This window comes from Palaemon carinicauda, chromosome 20, assembly GCF_036898095.1.
Source record: "Palaemon carinicauda isolate YSFRI2023 chromosome 20, ASM3689809v2, whole genome shotgun sequence".
NCBI classification, from domain to species: domain Eukaryota; kingdom Metazoa; phylum Arthropoda; class Malacostraca; order Decapoda; family Palaemonidae; genus Palaemon; species Palaemon carinicauda.
In genome coordinates, this window is record NC_090744.1 from 123,266,303 (window position 1) to 123,289,821 (window position 23,519).

At 42.5% G+C, this 23,519-nt stretch overlaps 1 long non-coding RNA gene across 1 annotated transcript in view; it reads left to right on the plus strand.

Annotated features, from left to right (window-relative positions):
• The window catches only part of LOC137614437 (uncharacterized), a 450,523-nt gene that overhangs the window by 952 nt on the left and 426,052 nt on the right, over nt 1-23,519 (plus strand). The window lies entirely within an intron of this gene.

Consider the following 23,519-nt stretch of genomic DNA (forward strand, 5'->3'; position numbering starts at 1 on the left):
GTGTATATGAACACAGAACAATAAGGATGTCTTAGCACCAGGTCCTGACCTAGCTAACCTGGGGAAATTTTTAGAAAGAGGAACCAGCCCAAAATGTCCTGAAAACATGTTTTTCTAGGTGATTTTGATGTGTTTTGCACGAATATCACCTTCATTTTCCTCGGAAATGAACGGTTTAGACTTCACTCTATAACAAACATATCCTAACCTAACAAACAACCACCTAACCTAATCTAGGGCCCTGTACCCCTACCTAGGCCGTGCCGGGGGGGGGGGGACTTAAGGCCACAGTGATTTTCGGGGCACTACCTAACCTAAGACAGTAAAATAACACCAAATTCTAATTATAACCTAAACCTAAGTTTATATTTACCTTAAAAAGAAGGCCTTGGTTCGATATCGCTGTCCGAAGATGAATTATCGGTTTCGGCCTGTGGTCTTTGTCGGTCACTATGGGGTACATATAATTTCCCAGCTTTAATAAAATAGTTGTGATGCAACTGACCCTGTTCTTTATTGGGATTGTCTATAAACAAATATCTCGCTAAATATTGTTCGAGATATTGTTTTCGGTTACCAGGGCGTCTCGACCGATCTTTTATATCACGCCAAAGTTGTTAAATTTTTTGCGTGTGCACACTACTATCGTCTGTCGACAAATTGTTCGCTGTGATTGATCACTTTGTGCGTATATGTATATCCTTCTTCAGCAAGTGTGCGATACGCTGCCCACCCATCACTAATCTCAACAGAACCAGGTAAAATAAATTGTTTAATAAGTGGAATAAGCATCCCTGCACTTCTGTCTTGGCCTTCTTTGTTAAGAGGAATAACGATTTTTTTCTTTGAGTTTCGCTCTATTCCCCCAAACAACCACACTTGGGTAAGTTGTCGACCACGATTGTATTTGCGATATACGAAGAGCGTCTCGTCGATTTCCACAATGACGTCACGACCACCAATTTGCGGTTGGTTGGAAAACCATTGTTCTGTTACTTCGGAACAAAACGATCGCCAATCTATGCTTGTTCTACTTGACCACTTTAGGCACCGTATAATAGTGGTATGATCAAAAGATTTTCTTAACCAATGGTTTACAAACAAAGCAACTGGCCAGGGTTTCACATGAGCACTCTAAAAATGTCCCCTTAAAAAGGCTAACGGAATACACACGCTTTCTACCTCCCTTCTGCTTATTAAGCTTCCTTCGACGGCCACACGAAAATTTATGCCTTGTTTCACGATATGTACAAGTTATATCACAGTGAGGACAAATTACTGCTGTAGGTAAAACACCATGTGCCTGCAAAAATGTGATGAATTCGGAATCTTGCGAGTGATATCGTCTTATAAATTCAAAATAGTCTATCACAACCACTACAAGTTATCTGAATGACGGCCATGCTTAGTACTGCCTGAAGCGCCACAGTGGTAGTAATATTTGAATATAATTGGTTTTCGTTTGTTTAAAATGAGCCAATAGGTGCGTGAATTAGTCACGTGGGGCAATCAAACAAAGTGTGTAGGTGGAACAAAAAGAGGGGGCGGAGCTATGAAGTAATTTTTTGGCGGGAGTCAAAGGGTGAACATCTCTCTTTAATAGCCACTCGCCTTAGTAAAAAAGTCCTCATTTTTTGTAAACGTAACTAAAATCGATTACTTATGTACTATTCATCTCCGGCCATAACTAATGGTATATTCCTAATAAGAAAAGTGCAATTTATGCGTTTCTGAAGTATTTATAGGTCACTAAGCTGGTTCCTCTTTCTAAAATAATACCCTAACCTGAACTCCTCTCCCACTTAGAGTTGAAAAAATATAAAGTGAATCAAGATAGATGGGTGCATCCTAACATGGCCTTCCATAATATACTGTATAGGCTACAATGCTATATACTAACACCAAAATCCTGGTCCATTTATATATTTGAAGGCAACCTTTTCATAGTATTACTGCACAATGCTACCTTTTATGAAAAGAAAAAAAGGAGCTTGCTTGTATGTTTAAACAGATTCTATTCTTTCCTCTACATAAATACTTACTAGAATGTGTACAAACCTTAACCTAATCTAGGGTGCTGAATCCTTACCTGGCTAGATTAAAGGTAGGTTTACACGGTCGAACGCAGTTTGACAGACAAGCGTTGGAAGTGATGATGTTGGATATTTGGTTGTCAAACATGTTTCTTGAGTGGTTCAAAGAAAGTCTCTTCTCGCCTGACTTTTGAGTACAGGGCTTCATTGTCCACAAACCTTATGCATTTGTGATGACGGACTCCACCTCTTTGAACCTTTTGACAAGCGGGTTCAACAAACGTTCGACCGTGTAGACACCTTCCTTCCCACCTCATGTGACTTAATTTCCAGTAGATAAGATTATCAGGATATATCGCACCTTGACATATACAGTAGTGCTGTAGATAAATTTAAATTATGGAGCGGTATTGTAGCTTAACCTACTACACAACACCTTCCTTCCCACCTCATGTGACTCAATTTCCAGTAGATAAAATAAAATTATCAGGATATATCGCACCTTGACATATACAGTAGTACTGTAGATAAAGTTAAATTATGGAGCTATATTATAGCTTAACCTACTACACAGCACATTTCTGTTCAAAACAGAACTCAAACAGCTATTGAAGCTTTGCTTGTCAATAGGCACAATTAACAGATATGCAATATAACACTTGGTAATTATAATTGGTCAATATGTTTAAATACTGGATTTATTTGTAAGAAGTTACACATTGCTGTCTGTTTCTGCATATTTTGTTCTAGATTTAAGAGGCAAAAGAATAATAATAACTTGTATATAATAGACAAATGTGAAAAGAACTGTTGTCCCAATCTTTTTGTTTTAGAAATCTATGGTGAAAAATTGTCTTGCCTGTGCTATTACCATATGGGTTTAGGACCTTGTAATGTGGTAAAATTATAGAACACCACGGGGCAACATTTCTAATAGGCAAAACAGCTTTTCCTACAGTAAATAGTTTGCTTTCAAAGAATTTGACCTCTATTTCCATTGCAAATAGGCTGTTCGACCATTGTAGACCCCTACTTCCCGACGGACTAATGTGGGAACTTGAGACTGGTTGTGTGAAGACAGGGCAAAATGTGATTATAACACTTTTGAGATTTTTAAAAGGTCACAAAAAAAAAACCACCTAACCTAACTTAATAGGTCTCAGGTCACAGACCTAGCCAGGGGCAAGCTTCCGGACCCCCTTTCCCAGGTCATAGACCTAGCCAGGGGTGGGAACTTGAGACTTTGGTTGTGTGAAGACAGGACAAAATGTGATTATAACACTTTTGAGATTTGTAAAAGGTCACCGAACCTAAAAAAAAAAAAAACCTAACCTAACTTTGTAGTTCTCAGGTCACAGACCTAGCCTGGGGCAAGCTTCCAGACCCACGTTTTGTAGGTCAGAAACCTTCCTAGGTTACAGACCTAGTGGGGGGGCTTGCGGACCCCCCTTCCCAGGTCACAAACTAAACGTAAATCACAAAAAAATCAATACATTATGATAAAGTAAATCGCAAATAAATCCTTATTATAATTGCACTTGGGACACTAACCTTTAAAGGATAACACAATGAGCTTTTAAATAATTATGCACTACACCAGAATTACCTTGAAGAGTCACCGGGAAACTTGGCTATAGTATCAAAATAGCCATAATGGCAGCCATTACACTTTGTTACGTTGGGCTCCATAACGCACACACAACACGTAACACAGCTACAAAGGAACTGAGGAGTTGTAAGAAAACTGGGTGTTTCACAGAACTACCTACGTCACACTCAAGCATACGCACCATACATGCCCAAATATGGTGAACTTAATCATATGGTAGGCAAAGGGAGGAGGAGGAGCTACGTACAAATGAACGAACAGGAGTAATTCCATTGGTAGAAAGAAAGTGGAAGGATGGCTTATGTGCAGGAAGTATAAAGTCGTAATTGCACAAAAAGCTATGCATGAACAGGAGCAGATACGTCTGACTTGTGAATTGTAAGCAAAAGTGAAATAAATAATTTAGGTGAGAGGATCTCTATATTTTGTGTAATTTTTCGTGTATTTATTGTGTCCCAGAGAATAATGTATTGAGAAAAATGTTAGTTTTACCACTATTTATTGATTCGCCAGTAAATTTTCCCTACCCAAAAGCCGGGTTCCCACTGGGTGGCCCTTATATTAGAGTATATCTTCTTAAATATTTTTTTAAGACGGAAATAAAGGTCATTTTGGATGAGAACGGGAGTTTTTCTATACATAACCCCATTTCTTTATTAGGAAAGCTTTTCCCGTTTAGTTCTATAATAATACCTTTAATGTTTCACTCATATTTACTAACTGACCGTTTGAATTAAATGAAATTTCCAAAAGTTTTATACTTAACATATCAGAATTCTTTCATGTACCAACTGTTATTTATAGCCTGGGGAGTAGTTAATGGCTGGTGTATTTGTAGAATGTGCTTGTGGGGAAAATGTATAAAAGGTACTTTTCATTTACCCACTGACTGCCATGTTTGTGGTAAGTGCTTTATGGGGAATACGAAGTTTATAATGACATTTAAGTTTGATAGCAGTGCATGATTATTTCTTAATATTGTTCTTTGAAAAAGTGTCAAGTTAATTCAGATTTTTTTTTAAACTAAACGTATGTTAGTCAACCCGTTAATACCACTGAATAGGCAACAACACTTATGAAAGATCCTTTTAGGTAATTATAAAAGCAAAAAAGTCATGTTGAATTCCATTTTATGATTATACAAAACAATTGGAGAATTTTTAAAAATATTTTCACAAATATTTTCTTTTATTTCAGGTGCATCCTAAGCAGTGAGTTATGGGAGACAGTTTTCTGAGGGTTTATAATTTTTTCTGCTCTTCAATGGCACCATAGAATCAATAAAATCCAGCTAGGTGCAGTAACTGGAGTTTCAAAGGTAAGGTTCATAAAGATAATTGTTTGTTTGATTTGAATGGTATAAAAAATGGTGTCTTGCAATTAGATTGAGGTCAAATTGACTTTTAAGTAAATTAAAATTGAATTAGATCTCTTATGTTTACTGAGGATTATAGATTGCCAATTGATTACATTACGATGGATTAGTACTTTTATGGATAATGTTAATAGATTGTTAATGGATTGCATTAGGATATGTGAGATTAATATTGCATAAGGTTCAATTACGGTGATAATTTTATTCCTAATTAGTTATTCAATGCAAAATTTAATTTTTAGATTACAGTAGGATTTTCTTTTGTGTGTACTGCATTGACAGTTGTTAGTGTGACTAATAATAGATTTTAATCAATGTAGGGAGTTTGAATTTTTTAATACTTTTGTCAGAAGACATATAGTAGCCTACACTATTGGATTAATGATGAATTAAAGACGGATTTGATTGCCAATAGATACAATTGATTTGAATTTCCAATTTGTTCCGACACTACATACAAATCCTTTCGCTCTCCATTATGGATAAATAACCCGCTTGCTGGGAAACCAGCCACTCTGCTCACACTCGCCGAGTGTATCAAATCACTTTTTGTTTTTGGCTTGGAGGAGGAGGATGTGTCGTCCCTTTCCACTGCTAAGAAGGAACCTGGCTATAAACTTACCATTAAGTTAGAAGGCAATGGAAAAATAAGTCCAAAAGGGATTTGTCTCCCTTGGGGTTTTCCCCATAGCCAAAGTATTCATGGCGTTTTTCCTCCGGCACCCCTTTGCCTCCCTGCGGCCTCTGCTCGATCTGTCTTCTTTGGAGAATGAACGAGCAAAGGTGTCAATCTTTGATCCCTGGATATTCCTAATTTTCTGAGGGCCTAGCTGCTTCCAGTAGTAAAGCAGCAGCACCCATGACCAGAGCGGAGTCTTTCTTGCCTTCCTTAGAGCTTTTGGATCTCCCCACTTAGGAGCAGTTCTTCAATTTGCTGATCCATGGGACACAGTGGAAGCACACATCTACCTCTGCAGGGGTCAGCCTGGTCCTTTCCATCCCTGAGCTTCTGGAGGGGTTTTATCTCATACAGGTCTTGGGTCATTGCTGATGCATTCTACACAAGTTAGCAGTAGAGCAGTTGCTGGCAGGCTCTCTCGGGAGTACCTGTCAGGCCTGCAATACTTTTCGATGGAGCAGGCCAATTGAGATTGCTCAGCGTGTTGGGTGGACCTGACAGCCTAAGCTTGCTCAGTGCGCTGTGGTACCTTGGCAGGAGAAACTTTGTTTTTAAATATGTAACTTCCCTGGTAGTTACATATATATAGCTTAAATCCCGCGTTTCGATGCGGCACGGCAGAAATTCAAATTTCGCGGCAATCGCCGCCATGACAGTAGGTGGTCATACATGAGCGCCATCTCTCATAGGTTACCAGAACCATACCCAACATTCTTCAGAAATTCCCTGCCGTTGATTGAGTCAACACCTAGGAAATTCGTTTCGCTGATATATTACTTTATTCTACAATTTTTTTAAGTACCTTTTGTCTGATTATTGTTAATGGCTTTCGCTGCCTTTCAACTATCGAAGATATTGATTAGGATAGTTTTTGTTGGTCCAACTTGGACAGTTTAATTTAACTTTATTTTCAAGATGGCTCCTCTGTTGTTGAACTTTGTGTGTGGGGCTAGACCGGCTTTCGAGCTGCTCTTGGTTCCCACACTGTAATTAGCAGGGAGCATGTATGTATTTGTTTTCTTTCTATGTTCGTAAGATTGAGGGATCAAGGAATTTTTTCCCCCTACTTTATTAACGAACAAACAACTCTTAAAGATATAATGGAAGGAAAAACATTAAAACATTGTGACGTCACAATTATGTGACGTAAACTCTTAGCAGAGCGAGATCTGAATGCCTTGAAGGAATTCAGTCCGCCATCGCAATGACGTCACAATCTGTGACCTAGTCTTCTTAGTATGACTTGCATTATGTGAATTGTTTCGTTTTCTTGCTAAAAATGTTTAAAATATTAACTTACTAAGCATAAGTATGTTTATAATGAAGGGAAATATATTATTTTCAAGTATATATTTGTCCGATTAGTATATTTCCCTTAGTTAATTTTCGATGTAGAGATTTCACGAGCGTACAGTCAATTTACGCTCGTAGTACTCTTGACTATAGTTTTTGTTTCACAATACTTGTATCGTTATTTAATATTTCGATTTTGACAATACTAGTATTAATCATGTAACCTATTGTATTTTCTTTATGGCCCTTGGCGAAAGAGTATAATCTCTCGCAACGGGCAGGTCTATTATGATCTAATGTGAAAGTTAAAAGTGCTAGTGTTCAATGGCACGTTAAATGACGCAATGCAGTCAATTTACGATACGTAATACTCTTGACGATTGTTATTGTTTCACAATCACTTGTATCGTTATTTTATATTTCGATTTTGAGAATACTAATATTAATCATATAACCTATTGTATTTTCTTTCTAGCCCTTGGCGAAAGAGTATAATCTCTCGCAACGGGAAGGTCTGTTAAGATCTAATGTGAAATAGTTAAAAGTGCTAGTGTTCAATGTCACGTAAAATGACGCAGTGCTGTGGAGGGTGCGTTTGTTCGTGTCCGTCATACTCCTAGCCCGGGACCTCTTCCATGCTCCCCAACCCCTGGGAGAAGGAAAGTCGAAAGGCTAATGGAGATGTCAGACCTTGATCAGCGATCGAACGTCCCCTCGAGCGATTCTGTTGTCGTATCACAGTACGCTCACCCTCGCCATTGGAAAGGTGATGTAAAAGTGTTATCCTAGCCGTCAGTTGACGCGAGACTGGCGTTTTACGTTTTCACGTCCCGCTAGACAAGACAGTGGCTCGTCATGGGACCGAGCGTCAGGATCGCTCCCTCACAGCGATCTGGACGCGTTTTCGGGATACGACATTGATTTTGTCGCTCCCTCACAACACGCATGCAGCATGCGGGATGCATGCTGGGCTCATACAGTATGCTGGACGCATTCAGCATGCTGGACGCATTCAGCTTGCTGGACACATGCGAGTGGGCCGCTTCCCCACGTCAGGTTCGCGAACGTCTTAGTTCCAAGCGCGCTATCGCGGCAAGAACACACGCGAGCTGCAGCGATCTGGTCGCTTTATGGGAGGCGGCAATTATTTTGACGCTCCCTCCCAGCAATCTGGTCGCGTTATGGGAGGCGGCAAGGATTTTGACGCTCTTTCACAGCATGCTGGATGCACGCGAGCTGAACGCATACTGTAGACACGCGAGTAGGACTCTCCTCAGCGTCAGAATCGCGCACGTCATACTTCCGAGCGCGCTCTCGCGGCAAGAACGCACGTGAGCTGCAGCGCTCATGGACGCTCCTAGAAGGGGAGAAAAACCACAGAATGATAGACAAACAGTTCTCTCTCCTTCGCGAATTGCTGGACGCGATACTAGCACTTCTTTGTGTCGCGCGGTAAACATACAGCATGCGGGACACATGCAAATGCTGGAACCTCACGGCAACATGGACGCATACAGCAATCTGGACGCATGCTGGTCTCATGCAGTCAGGACTTGTCCTCGCGGCATGATAGACAAGTGGTTGTCTCTCCTTTGCGACTCGTAGACGCGCAAGTAACGCTACCTCGCATCACACTGTTAACATACAGCATGCTAAACGCACACTGGATGCACGCGAGCAGGACTTACCCTCGCAGCATGGGGAACACGATGTTGATGCTTCCTTACAGCATGATGGACTTATGCTGGAAGCACTGGAACCTGTCTCTCCCTCGAGACTTACAGAACGTAAACGTGATGCTTCTCACAATTGGATGGTATCCTTTACAATGTTCCATCAGGACAAGTTGAATTCTTTATGGAGGACGATAACCGACAGGATGACGCGGTTTTGTCTCATACCCATTCGACTCGGGAGATCGATGTTCCTTTAGCCGAAGTTTTAGAGGACGACTCTCAGGATTCACTATAGGCAGCTGACCTTAAAAAGCTACCGACAGTTTTAACATCTCCGTATCCGGAGGACTTTACTCAACCTATGCCTCAGAGCCCGCCCTCTCAGTTTTTGAAGGGCAGACCCCGAAAAGCATCCTCCTTCAAGATGATGGTTCTTGCTAGATCGGTTAAGAGAGCTCTCTCAACTCTCAACCATTGGACGTCCAAGAGGAAGGATCTAGGGACGGCCTCCTTTTCCTTTGCTCCTACTAGACTGGCCTCCAGATCTAGTTTGTGGTTTTCGACTGGGGAAGTTCTCGGTTTGGGAGTGCCATCCTCCTCTCAGGTAGACTTCTCGAGACTTGTTGACTCCTCACGCAGGTCAGCCATGAGCAAATCAAAGATTGTGGTCCAATTCTGAAATGGACCATCTGCTGAAGGGAATTTTTAGGACAATAGAAGTCTTCAGCCTTATGGACTGGACTCTCAGAGCTCTCGCAGAGGCCACAGATCCTAAGAATGAGGCTCAGATGCATCTGATTGCCTGTCTGGATAAGGCCGTGAGGGATGGTTCCATCGAACTTTCCGCCCTTTTTACGGCAGTTCTTAAAAAGAGGGCTATGTTTTGTTCCTTCTTATCTTCAGGTTTGTCCCTTGTTCAGAGATCTGAATTTTATTTGCTCCATTGGGTAATTATCTTTTCCCTCCGGACTTGGTGAAAGATTTGTCGACAGCTCTGGCACAACAGGCTACGCAAAATCTTATCTCTAGGACTGCTAAGAAAGTCATCCCAGCTAGCTTTTTAGCAAGGAAACAAAAGGAGGCTCCTCCCACTCGTCAGCCCTTTCGCGGGAAAGCCCCTTCAAGGGGAACTCGGAAGATTGCGGCTGGAGGTCAAGCTCGCAGATTCCCAAGACAACAAACCAAATCAAGAAAGTGAGACATGCAATCTCCAGACACTATGGGAGCCAGGCTTTCCCTTTTTTTGGCGAGAGTGGAAACAAAGGGGGGTGGACATCTGGATGATCAATGTCCTCAAGGAGGGATACAAGATCCCCTTCCTGAGAATACCTCCCATGTCATCGATACCCTTAGAGTTGACAACAACCCATTCCGGGAACAAAGCAGCAGCTCTTCAAGAGCAAGTGAACCTTAAGTTGTCGAAATTAGCCATAGAAGTGGTAGAGGACACCTCCTCAGGGGGGTTTTTACAACAGACTTTTCATCTTTCCGAAAAGCTTGGGGGGATGGAGACCTGTTCTGGACGTCAGTCCATTGAACAAGTTCGTCAGCAAAGTAAAATTCTCTTTGGAAACTTCAGCGTCAGTCCTTGCAGGCACCAGACAGAGAGATTGGTTGGTGTCATTAGATCTGCAGGACGCGTATTTCCATATCCCGATACACCCGGACCACAGAAATTTTCTAAGGTTCATGTTCCTCAAGACCACTTATCAGTTTAAAGGACTCTGTTTTGGACTGAACACGGCTCTCTACGGTTTTACCTGGGTGATGTCCAACGTGGCTCGCTGGCGTCACGTAAAGGGAGTAAGGTTTTCTTTGTACCTGGACGACTGGCTACTCGGAGCAGAATCACAAGTAAAGTGTCTGGAGTCTCTTCAAATGATAATGTCCTTAACGCCAAATCTCAACTAACTCCCTCACAGAATATCATTTATCTGGAGATGAGAATCGATTCAGATCGCGCACAAGGCGCGCCGGAAATGTCACGAGGTCTTTCACCTGGTAGTCACCCGACTACGGTTGACGATCCCTCGCAGCGATCAGTACACGGTTCAGTTCGCGCGCATCAAATGTCTGATCTGTCTGAACTAAAGAGGTCGATTTCGTCCCTGTTTGACGCTTACGATTCTCGAACAGGGCTCTGTGGGTAGTCTCTCAGAGGAAATGGCACATAAATATCAAAGAACTAGTGGCCATTCACCTAGCCCTCATTCACTTTCAGAAGGAAGTCTGAGGAAGATTGGTTCAGATCAACACAGACAACACCACTGCATTGGCTTACATAAAAAACCAGGAAGGCACTCATTCGACCTCACTGTACGAGACTGCAAGAGATCTACTTCTCTGGGCGAAAGCGAGGGACATAACCCTGATTACTCGCTTCATAGAAGGGGAGAAAAACGTCAGGGCGGATCTGCTCAGCAGAAGGCGGCAAGTTCTAACTACAGAGTGGACCCTGCATCACGAGGTGTGCACCAGCCTTTGGATGTTGTGGGGTCAATCCTCGATAGACCTCTTCGCCACACAAATGACAAAGAGGTTGCCGGTATTTTGCTCTCCAGTCCCAGACCAGGAAGCAGCCGCAGTAGACGCTTTTCTTCTGAACTGGGAGGGTCTAAACGTGTATGCTTTTCCTCCATTCAAAACCCTGGACAGAGTCCTGAAAAAATTCAGGGAATCGCCCAATGTCCACATGACCCTGATAGCTCCATTTTGGCCCATGAGACCTTGGGTTGCGGAGATAATGGAGTGGCTGGTAGATACCCCCAGAATATTACCAAATCGGAGCGATCTACTCAAACAGCCTCACTTAGAGAGGTACCACCAGAATCTCCTCTCTCTCAATCTGACTGCTGTTTTACTATCGAAAAGCTGACAAGAACGAAGGGCTTTTCAAGGGAGGCTGCATGAGCTATCGCCAGAGCTAGAAGAACATCCACTATTAGGGTTTACCAATCAAAGTGGGACATATTTTGAGTATGGTGCAGGAATAACAAATTTTCCTCTACCAGTACCTCTATAGCCAATATAGCAGATTTTCTGTTGAATCTGCGTACAAAAGAGAAGATGGCTGTGCCTACCATCAAGGGTTACTGCAGCATGCTAGCCTCCGTCTTTCGTCATCGACACATTGACATGTCGGGTAATAAGTATCTTTCAGATCTCATTAGATCTTTTGAGATGACTAAGAGGAAGGACAATCCAACCCCCTCTTGGAACCTGGATGTAGTTCTGGCCTTTTTAACCACAAGTAGGTTTGAACCCTTGGACAAAGCGTTTTGGAAGGATCTTACCAAGAAGACACTTTTCCTAGTTGCTTGGGCTACAGCAAAAAGGGTAGGAGAGTTACAAGCCATCAGCAAGGAGGTGTGCTTTAATGGAGACAATGCTGTTTGCTCCCTTCAGCTGGGCTTTCTCGCAAAGAACGAGAATCCTTCTCGACCTTGGCCTAGATCTTTTAACATCCCAGGGCTATCTCACTTAGGCTAGTTGGGCGGGAGAAGAAGAGAGCCCTTTGTCCAGTGAGAGCTCTAAAATTTTATCTGCACACGTCCAAAAACCTGAGAGGACAAACAGACAACCTCTGGTGTTCAGTTAAAAAACCCTCTTTACTGTTATCAAAGAATGCTCTAGCTTTTTTCATCAAGGATTGATAAGGGAAGCTCACCAGAATTGTGAGGAAAGGAGTTTCCCAATCCTTAAGGTGAAACCACATGAGGTTAGAGCTGTTGCAACTTCTATGGCTTACAAGCATAATAAATCAATGAAGTCAATTTTAGAGGCTACGTTCTGGCGAAGTAAATCAATCTTCGCAGACTGCTATCTCAAGATGTCCAGACCCAGTATGAGGATTGCTGTTCCCTGGGTCCGTACGTTACCTCCGGCGTCGTAGTTGGGGAAGGGTCTACTGGCTCTTCCCTATAACTTAATATATACCCTTGCCTTTTTTCTTGTACTTGTGTTCACAGGTTGTCTGTGGAGGTTGTCGCAGCCTTCCACAGTCTGGGATGGAAGTAAAGTTAGTTTATTTTATAGTGTTTTAAAATTTTGGGGTAGGTGGTCAGATTCAGTATCCATGGCTATGCCAGGTTTGCAAGGGTGGAGGTCTAGCCACGCTAAGGTCTAGGACCTTGTGGCAGCCCCACAGAGACTTTTGCAGCCCCCTGAGTGCATCGCTGAGTCTCTTAAGGAATGCAGGTGAAATGAGGCAGGATAATTGTGAAGACAGCTTCCTTATCAGGTAAGAACCAGATTGTTAGTACTACTAATTGTAGCTATTAATAATCATACGAATTCCCAATGGGATGAGGTTTTCGACCTACCACCAATGGTGTCAATCAGCTGTATATATGTAACTACCAGAGAAGTTACATATTTTAAATATTTAACTTAGCCGGTGAATATATAGCTGCAATTCTGTTGCTCGACAGACAAACTCAACGGAAAAAACTCGCCAGCGATCGCTACACAGGTTGCGGTTGTGCCCAACAGCGCCATCTGTCGACCAGATACCCAGCTCTTATGGAAACAAAGACTCAATTTTCTCTCTGTCGACGTGTCGACAAGACGTACTTTACTCTCTGTTGAAACCTGGAGTTTTTCCCATCATATTTGGTGAAGTACTATATTCTGGTTTGAGCTTTCGCAGTGCAGGTGTTTTATCTTCATCTTAAAGCTTGAACTCGTTTTGGATAGATCTAATTTTGGTGACAGAGAGTATGGACTTTCTTTCACTTTTAAATGGCCGACCCTTCCCTTAGACGGAAGTGTGTTTAGGCTTTTAGTAATTATCTTATCACGTTATAAATTAATTATAGATTTTCCTCTTCGATTAACTTTCCATTTATAATAAACATAAAAAATAAATTTTAATGTTTTGTTTATATGCGACCTTTCCTGAGAGTAGGCGGTCCTAACTTGGAAACCGAAGTTAATCAACGTTGAGCCCTTTATATCGTAAATAGCTTTTAAAGAGCTAAGGATTTAAAAGTTTTTAAATGAAATATTTTATGAAAGAATTTCTTTGAATAGTCTTCGTACCTTTTTCAAAGATGAATTAACGTTTAGTTTATTTATGCTACGCAGTTGTTGACGTTCAGGACGTTCAACATGCTCTCTATCGTTACGATAGAGAGAGAGTGTATCACGGTTTCACTTTGCAGAAAGAGTAAATCGATTCTGACGTTTTGTTCATTCTTTCTAAGCTTAAATGTTTTAAATTCTATTTTAAAGGAACTTTTTAATTGAAAATCCTTTCAGTTTTTTCCTTTGGTCAAATAACATGTTTTTTTGACGAAATGTAATTGGGCTCTTCTTTTAGGTGCGAAATCAAGAGAGAAAGAGAGAGAGAGATAGAGACGGAGGGAGAGAGAGAGAGAGGAGAGAAAACGTTCCGTTCAAGCGGGTAACGTTGTTCTCGAGTTGCTCTCGTCCCTAGTCTCGGTACGGGGAGAAAGGATAAAACGTTTTTAGTTTTTATTCTCGTCCCCAGGCTATGTGCGGTTAGAGATTGAAAACGTAGTTTTGAAGGAACTAGTGTTTAGTCTCTTCCCCAGCCACTGAAATTTTTATCTTAAAATATGTTTTCTGTTTTTAGCTGGTATTAATGAGCTTACATTATACGACTGATTTCGCAATTACTACCTTTTGATAAGGGTAGAATTGCGTGCTTCAGGTAGAAATCAGTAAAAGTTTCGATTTCAGTGAAATAAGTGCAAAACAGAAAATCGAAGTGATAAAGTGATATTGCGCAAAGTGTTACAGTGTTGCGTCCGAGGGTTCGTCTGTTCGTGCCTGTCGTTCACCTAGTCCGGGACCTCTTGCAAGCTCCCAAACAGGGGAGAAGTAATGTCGAACGACTTATGGGTTCGAGAGGCCTTGATCAACGAACAGACGTTTCCCTCTATGGTATCGGGTGTATCTTACCAAGATCTCCCCTACCATAAGACGAGAGAGACGTTTTTTCTCCTCGTCATCCGAAGGCTTTTCGCATAAGAAACCTGTCACAAGGTTTCGAAGCCCTTAAGCGAAAGTCAGTCCTTTCAGGACAGGTCCAGCATCCTGGTTACAGCCATTAGGACAGCTCTGACCCTATGCAGTCATCGGATAACTGCTCGCCGCCTAACAAAAGCGTAACACAGACTCCGAGAGTCTTTTTTGTTGGCAAAGTGTTGCGGTCACAGACGTTACCCTCGTCTCTTACCACAACCATTTCCGTTGATCCTTAATGGGTTGTATGGCAAGACATGCAGAATATGCTTGCCTCCCTTATGGAAGACTATTCTGCCGATTAGTCCGTTGAGTCTAGCCGTTTATCTCATCGATATCCTGGCTTTCAGCCAACCTAACGTTCCTTTGTGCTTCCTGTTGACGTTGGCGTAGCTAAGTCACGTCAGTCAGGTTGTTTAGAACCACACTCGATGCGGTCTCGTGTGGATTTTCAGCTGCATTTGGACGTTAGGCCACTTGCTGATGCTCCTGTTGACGTTCAAGACGTTCGCTAACAATCGGAGTTGACTTGTTTTGACGCTGTGCGTCAACCTCCGCATTCTAGAGTTGTTTTGACTGCTCAGTCTAGGCAGTCAAAGCAGTCTCAAGTGGACGCTGTGCGTCCTCACGCACCTGTTGTGGTTGACAGTTCAGTTGTTGACAGTTCACAGACTGTCAAGCAGTTACATGACGTTGCGTTCTGGTCCGCTACTAATGCACCAGTGAGTGTGGACTCTGCTTGTAAAGCATTGCCACCACGGTAGGTCTCTCCCTTGCTTGAGACTCAGCTTTTATCGGACAAGGTTCCGGTAGATGAGGAAGTTGCTGTTCCCCCTCCTACTGATATTCCCTTGAGGACTCTGTCAGATGGAGAGGAGCCTAAAGCTGCTTAGCCCTCTATGGACTTTAATTAAATCATGATGATTTTTTTTTAAGGATCTTTGTCCGGATCTTTTTGTAACTGCTGCTCCTCGTTCGCCTAAACGTCAGAGCTTACACTAGGCCTAGCTACTTCGAAGCCGTTGTTTTTAAGCTAGTGCTCTCTCGCTCTCCTAGAGAGCTTTACGTTGGCTAGGCGACTGGTTTATCACCAGGAGGAGTTTGGGGGATACAGCCTTTGCTTTCCCTTCTTTTAAACTGGCTTATAGAGCGAGAGTCTGATATGACACGAGAGAAGTTCTCGGCTTGGGAGTTCATGCCTCTGCCCAGATAGACTTCTCAAATCTCGTAGACTCTCCCTGGCGCCTGGCCAGGAGACGCTCCAAGTTTTTTACAGGTCAACTTCACAGCTGTTTTCGAGCCTTTGAAGTTTTGCTGTACAATTATGTCATGCATAAACAAGGCTTTCAGGGATGGAAAGCGGTACCGCCTCAGTCGCTAACCCCGTCTGTTGCCGCACCTGCTCCCGTAGACCCTAAATGGGCTTTGCTGCAAGACATGCAGTCCAAGCTTGCGTCCTTGATAGAGGACTTTAATGCGGAGAAGGTTGCTACCGAACCTTCTGGCCAACAACCTTCCAACCGGTCGGTTGTGCGCCCTGTTGACGCTGAGGTAACCTTCTCGCGTCTGCCAGTTGAGGTGGTTCCTCCACCGATGCGACCCAGTGTGGGTTGCCAGCCGCACGTTGACGTTAAGCGACGCTCGGAGGTGGTTGTTGACGTTCAGGACGTTCAACAACCAGCAGAGGTGACTTGTTTTGACGCAGTGCGTCAACCTCAGCAACCCGGTAGGGTGTTGACTGCACAACCCAGACGGTCTAGACAGTCTCGGGTGGACGCTGTGCTTCCTCGCGCACCCATGGTTGTTGACAGTTCACAGACTGTGCAGCAGTTCCATGATGTTGCGTCGTCCGGCTCCGTCACGCATGCACCAGTGCGACCGGACTCAGCGAGCCAGACGTTGCCCACTCCGTTGCCGTTTCCTCATCAGTTTTCGAATGAGGAACCCTCTGATGAGGACGTTGCTGAACAACAAGACGATCAGCCCCCAGAATAGATCAAGCCCTGCTATCCATCCAGAAGATGCTGAAGAAGGAACGCTGCTCAGTCAGGCTGTGGATGAGTCTGGTAGGGACGCTGTCATCCGTGGAACAATTTGTGTCACTAGGAAGACTACACCTCCGTCCTCTTCAATACCATCTAGCTTTTCACTGGAAAAAGGACAAGACGCTAGAAGCGGTCTCGATCCCGGTTTCCGAAAAGATAAAGTTTTGTCTGACTTGGTGGAAGGACAATATCAACCTAAGAGATGGTCTTCCCCTGGCTGTTCAGACTCCCAACCACGTTCTCTTCTCGGACGCATCGGACGTGGGCTGGGGCGCGACACTAGACGGTCGGGAATGCTCAGGACTGTGGAACTCGAGTCAGAGGAGCATGCATATCAACTGCAAGGAGGTGTTGGCAGTACATCTGGCCTTGAAAAGCTTCAAGTCTCTCCTTCGAGGCAAAGTGGTGGAAGTTAACTCGGACAACACCACGGCCTTGGCGTACATCTCCGAACAAGGAGGTACCCACTCACTGACGTTGTACGAGATCGCAAGGGACCTGCTCATCTGGTCAAAAGGTCAAGACATCTCCCTAGTAACGAGGTTCATCCAAGGCGACTTGAACGTCATAGCAGATTGTCTCAGTCGGAAAGGGCAAGTAATTCCAACCGAATGGACCCTCCACAAGGATGTGTGCAAGAGACTTTGGGCCACTTGGGGTAAACCATCCATAGATCTCTTTGCAACCTCGCTGACCAAGAGGCTTCCAATCTATTGCTCTCCAGTCCCGGACCCAGCAGCAATACATATAGATGCTTTCCTCCTAGATTGGTCACATCTGGATCTCTACGCATTCCCACCGTTCAAGATTGTCAACAAGGTACTGCAGAAGTTCGCCTCTCACGAAGGGACAAGGTTGACGTTAGTTGCTTCCCTCTGGCCCGCGAGAGAATGGTTCACCGAGATACTTCGATGGTTAGTAGACGTTCCCAGAAGTCTTCCTCTAAGGGTAAACCTTCTACGTCAGCCACACGTAAAGAAGGTACTCCAAAGCCTCCACGCTCTTCGTCTGACTGCCTTCAGACTATCGAAAGACTCTCGAGAGCTAGAGGCTTTTCGAAGGAAGCAGCCAGTGCGATTGCTAGAGCAAGGAGAGCGTCTTCCATTAGAGTCTACCAATCGAAGTGGGAAGTCTTCCGAGACTGGTGCAAGTCAGTTTCTGTATCCTCGACCAGTACCTCTGTAGCTCAAATAGCTGATTTTCTCTTATACCTGAGAAAAGGACGATCCCTTTCAGCTCCCACTATTAAGGGCTACAGAAGCATGTTGGCATCGGTCTTCCGGCATAGAGGCTTAGATCTTTCCAAACATAAAGATCTGCAAGACCTCCTTAAGTCTTTTGAGACCACCAAGGAGCGTCGTTTGGCTACCCCTGGATGGAATTTAGACGTGGTACTAAGATTCCTCATGTCAGACAGGTTGGAGCCGTTACAATCAGCCTCCCTAAAAGATCTCACTCTTAAGACACTTTTCCTGGTATGCTTAGCCTCGGCTAAAAGAGTCAGTGAGATTCATGCCTTCAGCAAGAACATCAGATTTTCGTCGGAAAAAGCCACTTGTTCGCTGCAACTTGGTTTTCTAGCCAAAAATGAGCTGCCTTCTCGGCCTTGGCCTAAATCTTTCGATATTCCCAGCTTATCGGAGATCGTAGGCAATGAACTAGAAAGAGTCTTATGCCCTGTTAGAGCTCTTAAGTTCTATTTAAAGCGTACTAAACCTTTACGAGGCCAATCTGAAGCTTTATGGTGTTCAGTTAAGAAACCATCCTTGCCTATGTCAAAGAATGCTTGGTCAGACTTTATCAGATTGTTAATACGAGAAGCTCATTCACATCTGAGTTAGGAAGACCGAACTTTGCTTAAGGTGAAGACGCACGAAGTTAGAGCTGTAACAACTTCTGTGGCCTTTAAGCAAAATATATCTCTGCAAAGTATAATGGACGCAACATATTGGAGAAGCAAGTCAGTATTCGCGTCATTTTACTTGAAAGATGTCCAGTCTCTTTACGAGAACTGCTACACACTGGGACCATTCGTAGCAGCGAGTGCAGTAGTGGGTGAGGGCTCAACCACTACAATTCCCTAATTCCTTATCCTTTTAATCTGTCTCTTGAAATGTTGTTTTTTTATGGGTTGTCCGGAAGGCTAAGAAGCCTTTCGCATCCTGGTTGATTTGGCGGGTGGTCAAAGTCATTTCTTGAGAGCGCCTAGATTAGGGGTTTGATGAGGTCCTGTTGTATGGGTTGCAACCCTTGATACTTCAGCTCCTAGGGGTCGATCAGCATCCTAAGAGGATCGCGAGGCTCCGTAAGGAAGACGTACTTAAAAGGCAGAGTAATTGTTCCAGTCGACTTCCTTACCAGGTACCTATTTATTTTGTTTTTGTTATTTTGATAACTTCTAAAATGAAATAAAAAACTCTTAGCTCATAAAATGTAAACATATATTACTGGTCTCTACCCACCATCCTGGGTGTGAATCAGCTATATATTCACCGGCTAAGTTAAATATTTAAAAATGATATTTTAATTATAAAATAAATTTTTTAATATACTTACCCGGTGAATATATAAATTAAATGACCCTCCCTTCCTCCCCAATAGAGACGCAGTGGGACGAGGAGAAAATTGAGTCTTTGTTTACATAAGAGCTGGGTATCTGGTCGACAGATGGCGCTGTTGGGCACACCCGCAACCTGTGTAGCGATCGCTGGCGAGTTTTTTCCGTAGAGTTTGTCTGTCGAGCAACAGAGTTGCAGCTATATATTCACCGGGTAAGTATATTCAAAAATTTATTTTATAATTAAAATATCATTTTAAAAATGGTATTTTTATTATAAAATAAATTTTTAAATATACTTACCTGGTAGTTACATATATAAAAGGGCCCTCCCTCCTCCCCTCTGAAAACAGAGGCATGGAATTTCTGAAGAATGTTGGGGATGGTTCTGGTAACCTATGAGAAATGGCGCTCATGTATGACCACCTACTGTCATGGCGGCAATTGCCGCGAAATTTGAATTTCTGCCATGCCGCGTCGAAACGCGGGATTTAAGCTATATATATGTAACTACCAGGTAAGTATATTTAAAAATTAATTTTATAATAAAAAATAAAAATTTTCATACCTGCCTCCTTTGTGGAGGCATTCTCTGCAACTTCATGGCGGCAGAGCTCTGAGTTGATAGTAGGGTTTCCCGGAGTCCCGGCCAGGCTTGCAATCCCTTCGGGGGGAGCATGTTAGCTGATCTCGATCAGCCAGGTGGGCACACTTAAGGACCTGAGCTTATTCAGTGTGCTGAGTTCCCCCAGGAGAAGAAACACATTCGTTCTGTTCCTCCAACTTGCAAGGAAGGATGCCCTTCTTGCCAACGCGAAAGGGCTTCCAATATTGAGGGGTCTGTCCCCTAGTATGTGGGCTTTAGACTTGTCTATGCCTCGGTCTAGCTCTTCTGATCACCTAGATGGCGATGACGGTTGCTGCCACCGTGACTCGTGAGACATAACTCCTCAGGGTTATTGTCACAGATGATTACTCCCTACAGGATAGAAAGTTCTTCGGAGCATCCTCATGGTGATGCCTGCCATTCACTTGGGGTCACTGCCTCTCAATATTATACAAGTCTCATGAGCATAACCCTTTGCGGTTATTGCCTCGGTCCAGTACTTTCTATGGGATAATGAGCTCTTCGGAACCCTCACATATTGATGCTCTCCGACTGCTTGTGGTTGCTGGCTCTTGCTATCGCACCTCTCAGGGCACAAGGAGTCTTGTGAGAAAACATTTTGGTGCTATTGCTGCAGATCTGTACTCATTATGGGATAGAGGCAGCTTGGTCTGATGTTCACGAGGAATGGCAGCACACATCTGTCTTGCTCGTAACCTTTCAAGCACGTACCTCCTCCTGCAGATTCCTTGACGAATGTTCATTGCCCAGTTTACGATGCTTGAGCTTGTGGATGAACAGATCATAGTTGCTTGAAAGAGTCTTAACTCGCCTGCCACGTGCTGATGATCTGAGAGGGCGAACGCTTCCTGCTGCTGAAGATTTGTTCACTTCTTTAGCTGCGTGCTACTCAGGTACGCTCTCCCAGAGAATTAGCGATTCATCAGCTTCATGCGCGCGCTCGCATGCTTGCTAACATGTTCACGATGATACAGTTCTTGAGCGATCAATTCCTTTTGGGCAGTGTCACAGCGCTTTAACACAGATGGACTGTCCCGCATGCTTTTGTGCGAGCTCCTAATGCTGATGAAGGCTGTTCTCTTTGCTAGTTGCATGAGCTTCTTCACGAGTGCACACGCGCTCGTGAGGAGTAGGAAGGGCTAGTTACCACTATACTGTAAAGAACCTACTGATATCTCTTTGTTCGCGAAGGACACTCTTGGCTTCAGCCTACTGAAGCCATCAAACAGACAAGTTTAAACCCTGTTCCAATGCATCAATGGCACACTTTCTCAGATAATGGTTGTATCTCTTGGGGGAAACCAGGTTCTCCAAGCACTTATCACCCTTGTACCCCAGGCATAGAAGGTGTGCCCTTAAGTGGGCGCCTTCATCCCATCAGGTCCTCATCAAAAGCTTCAGATTGTACTTGTAAGTATCAAGGTACTTAGAATCTTGAGACTTGCAAAGACTCCAACAGTATTTTACCTCAGGGGAACAATCGGAGCTTATTTCGTTTAATCCAATCAGGAACGGAGAGATCCGAGGTGGGATTCGTTTTTCCTAACTGATACCTGTCACAAGGGGGAAAGGGGTCTTGTTTACAAACATTTATCGATGTTCGTTGATGGAGTTGGTACGTAACTAACTATTCGTGCCGCTCCCAGATCTTCGGTCTGTCCCGGAGGTCCCATCATAAGGGATTCAGTCCATAAGACTTGGCTTTTGAGATTGATTTTTCTTGGAAGATTTGGTCTGCCTGTGAAAACTTGCATCGTGGGCAGTTCCCCTGAGAACGCAGAGCATATACCTTATATAAGGGTGTTTTTTTTGTGTGTGATTATTGGTCTATGGTTGGACTTATGCACACATCTACCTTCCTTACAAATGTGATTGAAGATACGTTTCAACCTTGTCTTTTGGTAGATGCTTACGACCGATAGCCTGCTAGACAGCGATTAGCATGGGTAGTTCACTTTGATACTGATTATCCTCTAGAGATATCTCGTTACTCTGGTGTTTACCAGTCTCCCAGACCTGTTTAACAATTATGTGCACTTTTCAACAAGAAGGAACTTCTGTTGTTTGTTGCATAAAGTTTTTCTGAGACCACTCATTTTTTACGTGATACTTTAACACTTGTTTAAAAGAAATTGTGGTTTGATTTTGATATGTTAAATGTAATAACTGTTTATTTGGCTGGTCTATGTAATACATTATTTATTTAGTTTAGTTACATATCCAGGCAACATCACATATGTCAAAATCTTTTTTATTACTGATCATATATATATATATTTATTATATATATATATATATATATATATATATATATATACTGTACTATATATATATATATATATATATATATATATATATATATATATATATATATATATATAATATATATAATATATATATGTATATATATATGTGTATATATATGTATGTATATATATATATATATATATATATATATATATATATATATGTATATATATATGTATATATATATATATATATAGGCCTATATATATATGTATATATATATATATACTCTGTATATATACTGTATATATATATATATATATATATATATATATATATATATATATATATTGATAACCGCGGGCCATCCGGGTAACTGAGCAGTCACGTGACTTCCCGCACGTGGCGCAGTGAAAACAAACCGCACTTTAACGTGGTGCTGCATGAACGGTCGTCTGTTAAAGCTAAATTATTTGCCATTATGCCTTCATCATGTGTTATTTTCAACTGCAAGAATCACAATATGATGCAAGGAAAGATGTTGCATTTTTACAAGTTCCCCAGTCGTAGCAGAAGCCCGGATAGGAGGGATAAGTGGCTTGCAGCATGCCAGCAAATGAATCCAAATGGACACAAATGGTCCCCACTAAAGAGTCGGGTTATTTGTAGTGAACACTTTATCTCAGGTATTTATGAAATTTAACATATTTTAATATAATTTAACATTCTGGTGGTTGGTGTTCCAACAGTATGTCTATTGGTGTTCATTATGAATTTATATTAAATTGCCAAAATACAGGTAAACCCAACATGACTGAGAAAGAACACCCAGACTACATTCCATGCATACTGCCTTTCAAGAAAGACAGCTATGCCAAAGTCAAACGACAACTTGAGAGGTATGAGCGAAATGACAAGAGAAGGCGATTGGTTTATGAGGCCAGCAGTAATACACCTCACACTTGTGTGCTGTAAACAGTTCAAAATAATTATTGTTTATCATCATTTTTAACTTGCAGGTGTCGCTAGAAGTTAGAACAGTTGTATTTTATATCTTATTACTCACCTGAAGCATTTAACTTTATATTTTAACGTGTTTTAGCAGCTCCATCCAAAGAATTAACGTAATCGTAAGCCATTGCTCTGGTTTGTTTTCACTTGGCTTGATTCCCGCGCTAGCGGTTACGTCATCGATGACGTCAGCCCGCGGTTTTGATATATATATATATATATATATATATATATATATATATATATATATATATATATATATATATATATATATATATATATATTATAAAAAACTTGTTTTCCAATCCTACTGATATCATTACAGAATTCTGTGAAAGATGAACGGCCAATGCAATTAAGAGAAAAAATGCAAGACTC